We start from the raw sequence: 13810 nt of genomic DNA, 5'->3' as shown, positions 1-13810 counted from the left end.
CTTCCTTTCATCTTCTGTCCTTCTGTGCCTCTCCCAGAAATTGTTTGCCTCTCCCTTCCATCTCTTCTTCCCCCCCCCCATTGGTATGGCATCCATCATCTTCTCTACCCTCCTCCAATGGGCTGGCATCTCTATCCTCTCCTTCCCTCTCCCACACCACCATAGTCGGGCATTTCATTCTCTCCTTTCCCTTCCTCCCACTTCCATCAGCATCTGCCCCGTTTCTCTCCCTCCAACCCAATTCCATCCAGGATCCTTCTGCCTTATGTCTCTCTCCCCTTTCCTTGCACCCCAATTCCATCAGCATCTGTCCCCTTTCTTTCCCTTCAACCCAATTCCATCTAGTATCCTTCCCCTTATATCTCTCCCCTTCCCCTGCACACCAATTCCATCAGCCCCTTTCTCTCCTTCCACACCACCCTGCCCCCTTTCTCTTCCTCCACCTCCCTTCCATACCATCCTTCTCACAACCCTTCCATATCACCCTGCCCCCTTTCTCTCCCTCCACCACTCTCCATGCTCCTTTCTCCCTCCCCCTCCAAACATTGCAGCTGCTGGCTCTGTCCACAATGGGTTACCCCCCACGGCAACGCCCATCCCCCACAGCAATGGCAACGGGCCCCCCCCTGCAGCGACGGCCCCTAACTTTTCTCAACATATGAAGACTGAAAAGGCACTTCTTAACAAGGGAATTTATTTGGTCCTTGAAAGTAAGTGAAGAGTCTATGAGAACGCCCAATATCTTAGAAGAGAAGCTGGAACTGGGGTGCGCCTCAGCCCACAATCCGGAGGCATGCCAGCAGGATCCCATCAGTGATCATCATGGATCTCGGGGCACAGTAGGAAATGGTGAGTTCTACCTGCTTGAGTGCCTCCCTTCCTGCCCTCCTCCCCCCCCCCCCCAGGAAGCTATCATCCTCTTCCACTGGCTTCTCATCATCCAGGGACAAGTCTGAGGAGATCTCCAGCGACTCTGAGTGCCTCACCGACCCTGAGCAGGATAATTGCACACATGCGTACTTATAGCTTTCTAGGGTTGTAAAATGAAAATGGAAAAAATAATGATGCAAAATATTTTCATAAAATCCAAAATCTTATTTTTTATTAGATATCAATATTAGATCATAAGAGTACACAATTAATTTTATTAGTAAATCAATTGAGTATCTTTTGCATCAGAGAATTATTACAGAAGCCAAAAACTGACCTTGCTCGTAACAATTCCAATTTTTTACCAGTTACACGTCCATTATATAACTTTTGGTTTAGTGACATCATCAAGTTTGACGACCAATAACATTTCTATGGGTGGTCTTAAAGTTTAGACAAAGAAACATTCCTCCATGTTTAAAAGTTATACAAAGTTTTCAGAAAATTACTTTTGATTTCTGAATTAACATTATAACATTCAAGAGAATCTATAATTATTAACATGGTGCTGAGAAATTCTCAGCCGTAAAGGAAAAAACTCTTCCTAAGCTGACAGATTCAAATTGCATGGTCTTACACAGAAATCTTACTCTGGAGGAAGGGGGGTTTAAATCCCCCTCCTCTCTGCTGGAGACTGATACAGCATCTCAAATTCTAACAACTACTTCCAGATGTTACTTTAGGATTTTCCTTAGTGTTTCTTCTTACAAACCATTTATATCACCACATATCACATTCATGGGCCCCAAACATTCATAATTTCATTCATATCTTGGCCATTCATACTTCATACATTTTATATCTCAGTTTGGAATATGGAGTCTAATATGCTTTTCCTAACTGGCCTAAGCACATCTGTTATCAATTAGAACCACGAGGCTAAAGGCAGGAAGCTGAACAAAGAACAGAAACTATTCACTGGCACAAGATGGTGGCCGAAGACAGGACAGTTATAGTACACACAAAGAACCTAAACTGGACTCCATGTAATCATGTAATCATGATTTCCACCATGATTTAGCTCAACAGCAAAGTACACAAGAAAACACCATTCTTTTCCTTATATTAATCTTTAGTGTGTTTTTTCTTCTGGCCTTAGCTACATTATATTTAAATGTTTTATTCACCTGTTTTTCGTACACTTCTATTTGGGCGCGGTCCTTAACTAACACAGATGTTTGTCTAACTAGAATTACCCAGAATCATACGAAAAACTGGCCTTTTGTAGAAAAACTTCACAAAAATACTGCACTATCATGCTTCTGACATCCATTCCAATATCGTCCCATAAACAGCGCTAGCCACGAGCCACGAGCCACAACAACCACCACCCCTGCCTTCCTGCAGACCATTGAGTCCCCCTGGCCCCACGCGTTGAGTCTCACTTCCTTCTCATTTATGGTACCGGGGTTGTACCAATCTATTCGTGAATTTATGGTATTCGTGAGAAAGCTGTGCCTCTAATCCCTGAAAATATGGAATGAGACCTGTATTATGATAAAGCAACTACAAATCCCAATACTACTATACAGTATATGGTGATTGGGTGTAAGATGTGCTGGGAAGGGCATCAGTGGGAACTCCACTAACTTGGAACATGAGGATGTTACTGGCCAGACTTTATGGTAGATATCCTGCAAACAACGGGATGGTTGGATAGGCTGAAGTGAGCTGGACGGCAACTTCAGCATTTGGAACCTAGGACAATACCAGGTGGACTTTACAGTCTATGACGCAGAAGAGACAAGTTAATTGAATCATGTATTTTTTAATGGGTATAACTAATGGGTAATTCAGGTCTTTATCTGCTGTCATTTACTATGTTACTACATGGGCCTCTTAGGTTGTAAATAACCTTGAACCTGTATTGGATAAGTGCGGTAAAGAAATTCAGATTAGATTAGATTTCTGAATATTGATCCCTCTGTATTTAGAAGATACACACATGGATACGCATGCTAATTAGCCCTTTAATGTGTGCATGATAAAGGGTAGGTGTGAATTGAAATGCATAAATTCCCTGGGGTAATTTTCAAAGCAGAAAAACACACATACTTTCAATTGTGAAAATTTGTCAGTAGCCCTACAGGGAAAAGGTACGCGAATACTAATGTATTTATATGTGCACTGAGCTGAAATTATTCCCTAAGCTGTCCGTACCCTCTCTCATGATTTATCTTCTATCTTATTTTCACCCGAATCTTCTACAGAAATTGTACAGCAACTGTGATGAAATAAAGCCCTGATTAGTTTGTTTTGACAGCGAACCGTAAAACCTGGCGGTGTGCAATGAGAACACCTTTTTCCGGCCTGGCATTTTTTTCTCCCACTCCTTAGTAATTCCAGCTCCGTTGGAACCAGGGCTGGGGTTCTATTTTATAGTTCCCCTCCCTCCACGTACCTCTGATCACTACAGAGATGGCCCTACGTCTCAAACTGTGCACCCACTCTCCTTTTGGAAAATGCTGCCATCACAACCCCTGAATCTGACTCGTCACCTCTCCTGTGGGGCGGCGAACGCGGCCTCCGCAGCATCTGCAAGGCGAATCATTTTTTTAGAGCATGATGAAGCGTTAGGCAATGATTTACTGAAATGTTTGCCATATTGAAAAGTGAAGAGCACAGATGGCATTATGTTTCCTGATCAACTTCGCCTTCTGTTGCATTTTTGTTTTGAAATGCTGAGCAGAGTTGGTCCATGTTAATCCTAATCATGCAGACAAGATCCACACTTTTCAACCTGTGGGGTCTAAACGTGTTCTGTATACCGTTTTACGAGTACAATATCATCTAGGACTGAGCTCCTTCTGATTTAGGATATGTTATTTAATCATCCATTGTCTCAGGTACAAACTTAGAGGCCTTTGTACTGAAGGGCTTTAAGGCATAATACACACATAGTACATGAAAAAGGCTACCACAAAACATGTTAAAGCATTTTGTGATAATTTGTATTAGGGATGTACGTTTATTTGAAATAACATACGAAATGTCACAACATGTGTCCAGTAGGATAGTAAGAGGGGGCAAGGGGGCTCTCTGCCTTACCCCGTACCTCTTTAACATTTGGGGTGTGAGCAGCAACTCCAACTTGCTGTTCACGCCAGCGTCGGCTCTTCCTCTGATGTCACTTCCTGGATCCCGCGCCTAGGAAGTGATGTCAGAGAAAGAGTTGACGCTGGTGCGAGCAGCAGGTTGGGGTTGCTGCTCATGCCCCAAATGTTAAAGAGGTATGGGGGAAGGGAAGGGTTGCAGGCACGCACAGCAGGAGGGAGCGGGGAAGGAGCAGGTGAGGGTAGAGGTGGGGGAGGGGTACCACTGCTCCTGGCACCTCTCACCCTTGCTACACCCCTGCATATGTCATTGCCAAATGAAAAGAAGCAGAAAAAAATGACACTGTCGGCACTCAGAGCGGAAGCTCCTAGCCATCACCATATTGTGCAACCCCTATTCAGGGCGCCTCCCATTTTTCCCTGCCACTTGGGTGTTCCCCCTGCATACCTCTTGAAATGCTCGCTAACGCAAGCAGCATGTTCCACCCGCTGTTTGTGCCGACCTCGGCTCCCTTCTAACATCACATCCTGGTCCCACGACCAGGAAGTGATAACAGAAGGGAGTCGAGGCCAGCACGAGCAGTAAGTGGAAGATGCTGCTCGCGCCTGTTGAGCATTTAAAGAGGTACACGGTGTCACCCACACTCTTCAGGGTGGAGCTGAAAAGTGAAATCAACTGTGATCTGACATGTCCTCTACTACCAGGGGTATCTTCAGGACTTCTACTTGGCCCTAGGTAACTGCCTAGGCCTGGAAGCAAAGGTAAGTACTGTCTTCAACTATCAGAAATATAAAACTCAGGCAGAATTTCTGATCTTTATTCAAAAGGTATAGCATAAAAAAAACCACATTCAGCTTTCACAAAAATCAGTTTTTCAAAATAAATTCAAAAGAAAACATATGCTTCTGGCAAACAGTACAGAGAATGCTATGAGCTTCAAACCCAGTTCCAGTCCAGCACTACAATAGTGATTCATGAGCATTCAACTCTAAACTAACTAAACTAAACCTTAAGTTTATATACCGCATCATCCCCACGGAAGTAGAGCTCGGCACGGTTTACAAGAACTTAAAATGAGAAAGGGTAGGAAAAGGTTTACATAAGTTTGTAAATCGAGTGGAGAAGTAAGGGAAAATAAATTACATGTTAGAGAAGAGCCAGGTTTTTAGTTGCTTGCGGAATAAATGGATGGAGCTCAGGTTCCGCAGCGGGATAGTAAGGTTATTCCAGGGACCTGTGATTTTGAAAAGAAGTGATTTTCCTAATTTACCTGCATGGAGAATACCATGAAGGGAGGGGAAAGATAGTTTTAGTTTGTGGGCGGTCCTTTCATGAAGGCATACAGTGCTAATTGAAACCACCCCCACCCAGTCCGCTGCTTGCTGTCCAGAATCCTTCTTCCCGACGTCAATTCTGACGTCAGAGAGGAAGTTCCAGGCCAGCCAGGCAGTGATTGGCTGGCCTGGAACTTCCTCTCCAATGTCACAATTGACGTTGGGAAGAAGGATTCTGGATGGCAAGCAGCGGCAGCGGATCGGGGGTAGGTGGAATTGGGCACGGTAGGGAGGGAGGTAGGCAGGCTGGCTTTGGGGAAGGCAGACAGGCTGGCTTTGGGGGAGGCAGGCAGGCTGGCTTTAGGGGAGGGGGATGGGACAAAAGCTGGAAAGCAGTGAGGGGGACATAGGAAGGAGGGAAGAAGGAAGGAGAGAAAGAGGCAAAGGGGAGGGTTGTAAGTAGAAGAAAGACTAGAGAGATAAAGGACTGGACCAAAGGGGAAATACAGGAGGCAGAAGCAGGACTATGGGAGGTGCAGACAGAGGGGGAGAGACCCTGAGGAAGAGCAGAGAGAGGCAAGATCATAACAGAGGAGGGAGAGAGAGGGAGACTGGAACAAAGGTACAAAGGAGAACTTTCACTGGATCTGGGGGCACTAAGGACATAGGAAGGGGCACTAAGGACATAGGAAGGAGGCGCTGGAGACACTAAGAACACAGGAAGGAGGCACTGGGGGCACTAAGGACATAGGAAGGAGGCACTGAGGGCACTAAGGACATAGGAAGGAAGGAGGGAGGGAATAGAAAGGGAAAATTGTTGGGCCTGAGTGCAGAAAGAAAGAAATGAAAGAAAGGATGCACAGTCAGAAGGAAATGCAACCAGAGACTCATGAAATCACCAGATCAGTGGCGTACCTAGCATGTGTGACACCCAGGACCCATCATTTATTGGCACACATTCCCCCCCCTATCTATATCAAAAATATGATTTTTAGTAACAATCTACATATCACACAACAAGAGTGTACCTAGGAAAAGGCAGCATCTTAAACACTGCAGTGAGCACTAGAACACCAACACATAAATTGTAAAACTAAACAAACCAGATCCCGCACAGTCAATTGATCCCGTAGTCAATGCCAACTGAAAACTATGTCCTTTTCATACACACAGAACAGAGATACACCCTCGCCCAATATGGAATAATCACAAACTAAAAATAGAAATATGTAGACAAAAATTAAACTGAACCGCCAAGAAACCAGACTCTGCATACAATGTAACACCACAAAAACAGTGACACATGTCCCCTAATACTGTGCAAAATATAAAGACAGTAGATGTAAATTTGAAAAAACTGATACATAACAATCACCACTTTACAAATTAACAAATAGAAATAAAACAAATAATGAGAAATAATAAAATACCATTTTATTGGACTAATCCATTTTTCAATTAGCTTTCAGAGGCCAAATCTTTCTTCAGAACGGTACAGTATACTGCTGTTATGGTATCATGTCCTGACCTGAGGAAAGGGGTTTAGTCCAAAAACTTGCCTTATTTCCATTTCCTATTTATAAACTTTTATCAATACAGTTACAATACTACTTGATTCTAAGTAAAAGCAACAAAAAAATCTTTCTACCTTTTGTCATTTCTGCTTTAATCATCTTCTTTGCTCTCTTCTTTCTATACAGCATTTGTCCTCTCTCCCTTCCATGCAACATCTTCCCTCTCTTTGCCCCTTCCACCCAGCTTCTGCCCTCTCTCTCTACCACTTCCATCTACTGTCCACACTCTCTGCCCCTTCCATCTACTGTCCACCCTCTCTCTATTCCATATGGCATCTTCCCTCTTTCTATGTCCCTTCAATAAACTGTATATCTGGGGTCCCTTCTCTCCTTTGCACATGATTCATTTCAGCTTCACCCTTCTCCATTTTTCTGTCTCCACCCCCTCCCCTATGCTTTGGCATCTCTCTCTTTCTCTTCTCCTTTCCTTCCTTCCCACTTCACACCATGTTGTGGTATCTCTATATCCTTCCCTTCCCTCATGCCATGGCATCTCTTCCTTCCCCTCCATGGTCTGGTATCTCCTTTCATTTTTTCCTTTCCCTCCCTCCCATGGACTTGGCATCTCTGGTTCCTATCCCTTCTCCCTCCTTCCCTCTCTCTCTCCCCAATTGGGTGCTGCAGCAGCAGCATGTCTTCCCCCTTGCATGTGCAGTATTTCTACCCTCCTCCCTTCCCTGTGCAGCAGCATGTCTCGCCCCTGCCCACCAGTCTCATGCCCAACATTTCTCCTTCTATCACCCCTCTCCAGCACCATGCCACATCTCTCCCTCCATTCCCTTCACCACCATGTCCAACATTCCTTCCTCTTGCATCCATTTCAATCTGTCCGTTCCACCACAATATTTCTCCCTCTCATCTGTACCTCACTCCCTCCCTATGACCAAAAATTCTCCTTTCTTCCATCCCCCGTGTACACAACCATCTCTTTCCCTCCCTTCCTCTCCCAAGCCCATGCCTTCTGTATCCAAAAATGCATTCCCTCCCCCACCTCAGCATCTCTTTCCCTCCCTTCCTCACTCCCAAGTTCATGCCTTCTGTGTCCAAAAACGCATTCCCTCCCCCACCTCAGCATCTCTTTCCCTCCCTTCCTCCATCCTCTTTCCCAAGTTCATGCCTTGTGTCCAAAAACGCACTCCCTCCCCCACCTCATTCCATCCCTTCCTCCATCCTCTCTCCCAAGTTCATGCTTTGTGTCCAAAAACACATTCCCTCTCCCACCTCAGCATCTCTTTCCCTCCCTTCCTCCATCCTCTTTCCCAACTTCATGTCTTGTGTCCAAAAATGCACTCCCTCCCCCTTTTGTGTTCCACGTTTGACTTCCAGCCCTCATCTTAGCAACTTTCTCAGCCAAATGGAGCTCGAGCCGCGAGGCTCTTCTTCCATTTCCTGCCTGCCCTGCCGCGCACACATAGCTGACCGGAAGTCTTCCCCGATGTCAGCGCTGACGTTGGAGGGCAGACTTTGCTTAAGCCCTCCCTCCAACGTCAACACTGACATCGGGGAAGACTTCCGGTTGGCTATGTGTGCGCAGCAGGGCAGGTAGGACAGAAGACGAGCCTCACAGCTCGAGTTGTATTTAACCCCGCGGGTCTCCCATCGTCCCCATTCAGCACTCTCCTGTGCACCCCCTTGGGGCGTGCACCAGGGGCGCATCGCCTCCCCCCGCCCCCCCTCCTAGGTACGCCACTGCACCAGACAGCAAAGGTAGGGAAAATTATTTTCTTTTCAATTTAGTAATCAAAATGTGTCAGTTTTGAGAATTTATATCTGCTGTCTATAGTTTGCACTATATTTGTCTATTTTTCTATAGTTACTAAAGTGACATCTTTGATAACCCCTGCAAATATAAATGATAATTAACATTTTCTCTGTGTATAGGGTGCTTTGTGTTTTTTTTAATTTTATGGTTACCATTATGAAATAATAAGATATTGTGTGTACATGAAAAATGAATGGAAGAAATTGGGGGCGGGGCTGAATATTAATAGATGTCCCGTTTTGATGAAAAAAAATAAATGGTCACGTTAGTCTTGCCTGAGACCATCCACTCTGGCTCAGCCTTGATATTACACTTGCTTTCCAGAAACAAAACTTATTTTCTGTGACAGTTATTTATAGGCAGGAAAAAGATATCCACAGCATAATGCATATAGGAGTGTTATATATCCCAGCAGCAGACAGTTGGTACATTCTTTGAGGCACCAACAAGTAGGTAAGCTTTGCTTAAGGCTCCCTGGTCACTGTCTCAATCCTGTGATAGGCAGCACAGCTGAACAATGCTCTGTGATTGCTCTCCACAACAGCAAACAGTAAGTTTTCCAGCATACAAAAACATTCACTCTGTCTCAATGCCTTTTGGCCCAAACTAAACATAAAGTGATTGTAAAAATCCAGATAAGTAACTACTTCTTAGTAAGAAATAATGTCCAACTCAAAACCAAGAAACAAAACACAAAGCATACTTTGAAAGGAAAAAACACCAGCTGCCTCACAGCTACTCACTGCTTTAGCTAATTTCCATCAGCTCTGCTTGGCTCTCTGAGTTAGGGCAGGCTTCCTGGATTTCCATTTCCACAAAACCCTCTGGAGCATGAAAGTTGGAAGTAGGGAAACTTTCTTCTACTTCCTGCATGGGCCAGTCTAAGACTTCAGAGTCTGCCTGCTTCTCCAAGGCTCCTGCCTTGCTTCAGCCTGCTGGAGTGCTTCTGCCACCTCACTCTCCACTCCCCTTACTGCTTCCTTCAGCCTGCCTTTAACCAGACCAAAGCCACTCCCCTTCAGCCTGTAGAGGGGGGATGAGCTTTGGTTCAACAGCAGGTTGTCTAAGCTCAAGCTTCCCCTGTCTGTTCTGCCTTATTCTCATAGGCACAGGCACCATGGCTTTAGCTGTCTTAGCTGATATACTGACAGGGTTCCAATGCTGTGTTTCTGCCTGCTCACAAACAACCTGATCCAGATTATTACTATTCTTACAGCATGGACAAGGGAGGTCAGTCTCAAGCAGCTCAAAGAGCTGACATGGTCAGCTCTTCTGCACAGGATCTTCTTGGCAGCTCTAGGTGCAAAACCAGCACGGGGGCTTGGTTTGTCACAACGGGAAGGGTGAGAAAGAGAGGAGGAGAGGAGCCGGCAACCCCCATGAAAACAGCACCTGAGACTCTCCACCCCCGCCCCCCTTACTATGCTACTGTCAGCCCAATTTTCAGTTGGCGGCAGGCTGTAACCACACTGCCCACCATTGACACTGAACCAAGATATTCAAAACTGAGCTGATTCTGGTGACTGGCACCAGGGCTGTGGAGTCGGTAGATAAATGTTCCGACTCCGACTCCTCAGTTTTTTGTACTTCAGACTCTGACTCCGACTCCAGGTACCTGAAATTTCCTCCGACTCCGACTCCTCGACTCTGACTCCGACTCTACAGCACTGGTTAATTTTCAGATCGTTAAAATGGAATGTCAAGTTGAGAGAAATGAGCATTTTCGACACCACCTTCTTTTTGCTTTTAATCAAGGTTCTAAGGCCGCAGAAGCTGCTCACAACATTTGTGCTGTGTATATAGTGGGTACTATAGCTGAAAGAATCGCTCGTGATTGGTATGCCAAGTTAAAAAATGGAGTCGGTAGATAAATGTTCCTACTCCGACTCCTCAGTTTTTTGTACTTCTGACTCCGACTCCAGGTACCCGAAATTTCCTCCAACTCCGACTCCTCGACTCCGACCCCACAGCCCTGACTGGCACCGAATATCTGGTTTCATTTTTGGACACCAACTGATAACTGTTTGGGCCGATATTCAGCATTAACCAGCCATTGGCTAGCACATAAAGATTGGATAGCTATTTAGGCAGAGATTTGCATGCACTGCCTCAAATGCATGAATATTCATTGTAGATAACCTGAAAACTCGATGGGGCTAGGTGTGTCCCAAGGAATAAGTTGGGAATGGCTGCCCTAATACATATATGCATTGGCCAGAGGGATTTCAAAGAGATATTCTGGTTTGGGTAGTCCCTCACAGACCGCAGGAATATCCAGGGATATTTCCCCCATGAGGATTTAGACTTAATTTGTCATGCACAAAGGAGGATAGTGTGGCGTAGTGGTTAGAGCTACAGCCTCAGTACCTTGAGGTTATGGGTTCAAACCCCACACTGTTCCCCAGGTACATTAGATAGATTATGAGCCCACTAAGACAGATAGGGGAAATGCTTGAGGTATCTGTATGCTAAACTGCTTTGAGTGTGGTTGTAAAACTACAAAAAGGTGGTATACAAGTCCTAATCCCTTTCCTTGATGTCATAATGCCTGGCAGAAACCCAAATAGTAGCAACATTCCAGAGCTCAGATTGTGATATGATAATGCCTCATATCACCAATGCCTAAGATCCATAGTAACATAGACGGCAGATAGAGACCCAAATGGTCCATCCAGTCTGCCCAACCTGATTAAATTTAAATTTTTTTTTTTTTTTTTTCTTCTTAGCAGTGGCGTACCTAGGGTATGTGGCACCCGGGGCCCATCATTTTTTGACACACACACACCCCCCCCCCCCATGTAAAAAATTTTTTTTTTTTTTTTTGCAATAACCATGAAATGGAATAAATGGTCAGAATAGAAACAGGCAGTGAAAATTTTCTTTTATTGAACCTCATATATGTAACCATTATTCCAAACATAACATAACATAAATTATGTCTAAATTGTCATGACATTAGAAGTACATATGGAGTAGTTGCAGGTGATGCTTGCTTGGGACAGTTCTGATTGTGTTAGTTCGGTTTTATGTGTTTTTTGAATAGAAGGGTTTTTATTTCTTTTTGAAGGTTTTGCAGTCTGTGGTTGATATCAATTGGTTGTAGAGTTGGGGGTCGAGTGTTGCAGCTCGAATGGCTAGGAGGTTGTCGAACAGTTTTTTTCTTTTGACGTTTTTGGTTGGAGGGTGTGTGAATGGTGCACAAGTTCTCCTATGTCTGTTTGAAGTGGATTGAATTATTTAGCTGAAGAAATTAGTTACCCCCCCATTCCACACACATTAATTCTCTTCCATTTTTGTTCCCATTATAAAAAACACTGATAAGTTCCCAGAAAAAAAATACATTAAAATAAGAAGTGAAAACAAAGGCCCCTACAGATGAGAACATAACATAAGAATAGCCTAACTGGGTCAGACCAATGGTCCATCATGCCCAGTAGCCCATTCTCATGGTAGCCAATCCAGGACACTAATACCTGGTCAAAACCCAAAGAGTAGCAACATTCCATGCTACCGATCCAGGGCAAGCAGACACTTCCCCCATGTCTTAATAACAGATTATGGACTTTTCCTCCAGGAATTTGTCCAAATCTTTCTTAAAACCAGCTACACTATCTGCTTTTACCATAACTTCTGGCCACTTCATTTTTAAGTTTAGATCTTTCCTTTCAAACAGAGACCTTGCTAGATGTCAAATACAGCACAAGGTAACTTCACATGGACTTAGCAGTGCAGGAAATGTGAATCTCCTCATACACCCACCATATAGTGCAAAAATGTGCAAAGGTCTGTTTTTTTCTTTCAATCACTACATAGCCTAATGCCACACAAGCAGCGCTGTTACAAACATATTCTGTAGGTCAATGCTAAGGATAACAAAGTTTCCTTCCTTGGACCAGAAGGAGATAAACCACTGGAAGAGATCCCAAAACAACACCCAAAGACCCACTCAGTGTGTGAATCAGTTGAGTGGAGTGGACTAACTGGGGGGTGGAAATGGGCCCGGAGTTTGCTCAGCAGAATTTCCCAGACCACCTCTTCCTCTCAACACATTGACACGCTGCCACCATCACCACTAGGAACACCTCACTGGGTAGGCCAGCTATGCTATAAACTTTATAAAACACATTATTATATTTTCTTATAAAGCACATATTTTAACTGACCTCTCTGACATCCTCAGCCTTTCCATTCACAAAAATAGAAGGAAGAAAAGTTCCCATTTCCTGCTGTCTCATGTCCCCGGCCTATACAATATTTTTTTTTCTGCAGACCCTTCAAAAGTCTGACCAAATCCTCGTTTCACTTGCATTATAAAGTACTGAGGATGCCATCTCTCCCCAATCCCAGGTCCTAAAGTCTAAGACAGTAGCGCAAACTAATGCTGCCAGATACAGGAAAAAAAAAATTTTGATTCGATTCAGCCCTATTGAATTGGTTTTTCAATTCGATTTTCCTGCCCAGTTGGGTGATTTTTTTCAAAACTCCTGGTGGGTTTTATAGCTTTTTCACCCCCTTTGGCTTCTCCTAACCACACTGGCGCTGTGGTGTAAATAAAATAAAGAAACAAAAAGGACTTTTCCTCTTTCTGTTAAATCCTAGCTCACGTTTGCAGTCCAACACCAGCTCTGGCAGGATACACATTTCAAATCTGACATGTTATAATCACAAAACAGAAAATAAAATTAATTTTTCTACCTTTTGTTGTCTGGTTATATTTCAAATCTTGTTGGTCCAAGGCTCTGGTTTTCTTCTGATAACTTGCTTGCCAGGGTCTCCTTCTTTCTGCATGCTAACCATCCATCTGCCAACTCTGTCCTCCCTTTCCATTTCCCTTCCCTTCCCAGGAAGTCTGGTATCTTTCCTTTTTTTCATCTCCCTCCACAGATCCACCTTTTCTTAAATACCCTTTCATCCGGCATCTCTCCCTCCTTCCCCACCATCCCAGAGTCCACCATCTCTCCCTTTCTTTTCCTAATTACCCTCCTATCCAGTATCTCTATCCCTCCTCCACACCATCCCTTGTGTCCAATTTCTCTCCCTTTCTGTTCCTTCCCTCCCTAAATCCCATGGTCCATCATCTCTCTCCCTCTCCTCTATTTTCAGACCCATTATTTCTTCCCCCCCCAAAGGCCTGTCCCCCCTTAAAGGTCTGCCTGTCCCACCTTGAAGGCCTGCACCCCCCTTGAAGGCCTGTCCCTTCCCCTTGTAGGCCTGTC

The sequence above is a fragment of the Geotrypetes seraphini genome, chromosome 2, assembly GCF_902459505.1.
Source record: "Geotrypetes seraphini chromosome 2, aGeoSer1.1, whole genome shotgun sequence".
In the NCBI taxonomy this organism is placed as follows: Eukaryota; Metazoa; Chordata; class Amphibia; order Gymnophiona; family Dermophiidae; genus Geotrypetes; species Geotrypetes seraphini.
Note: the sequence above shows the minus strand (reverse complement) of the source record.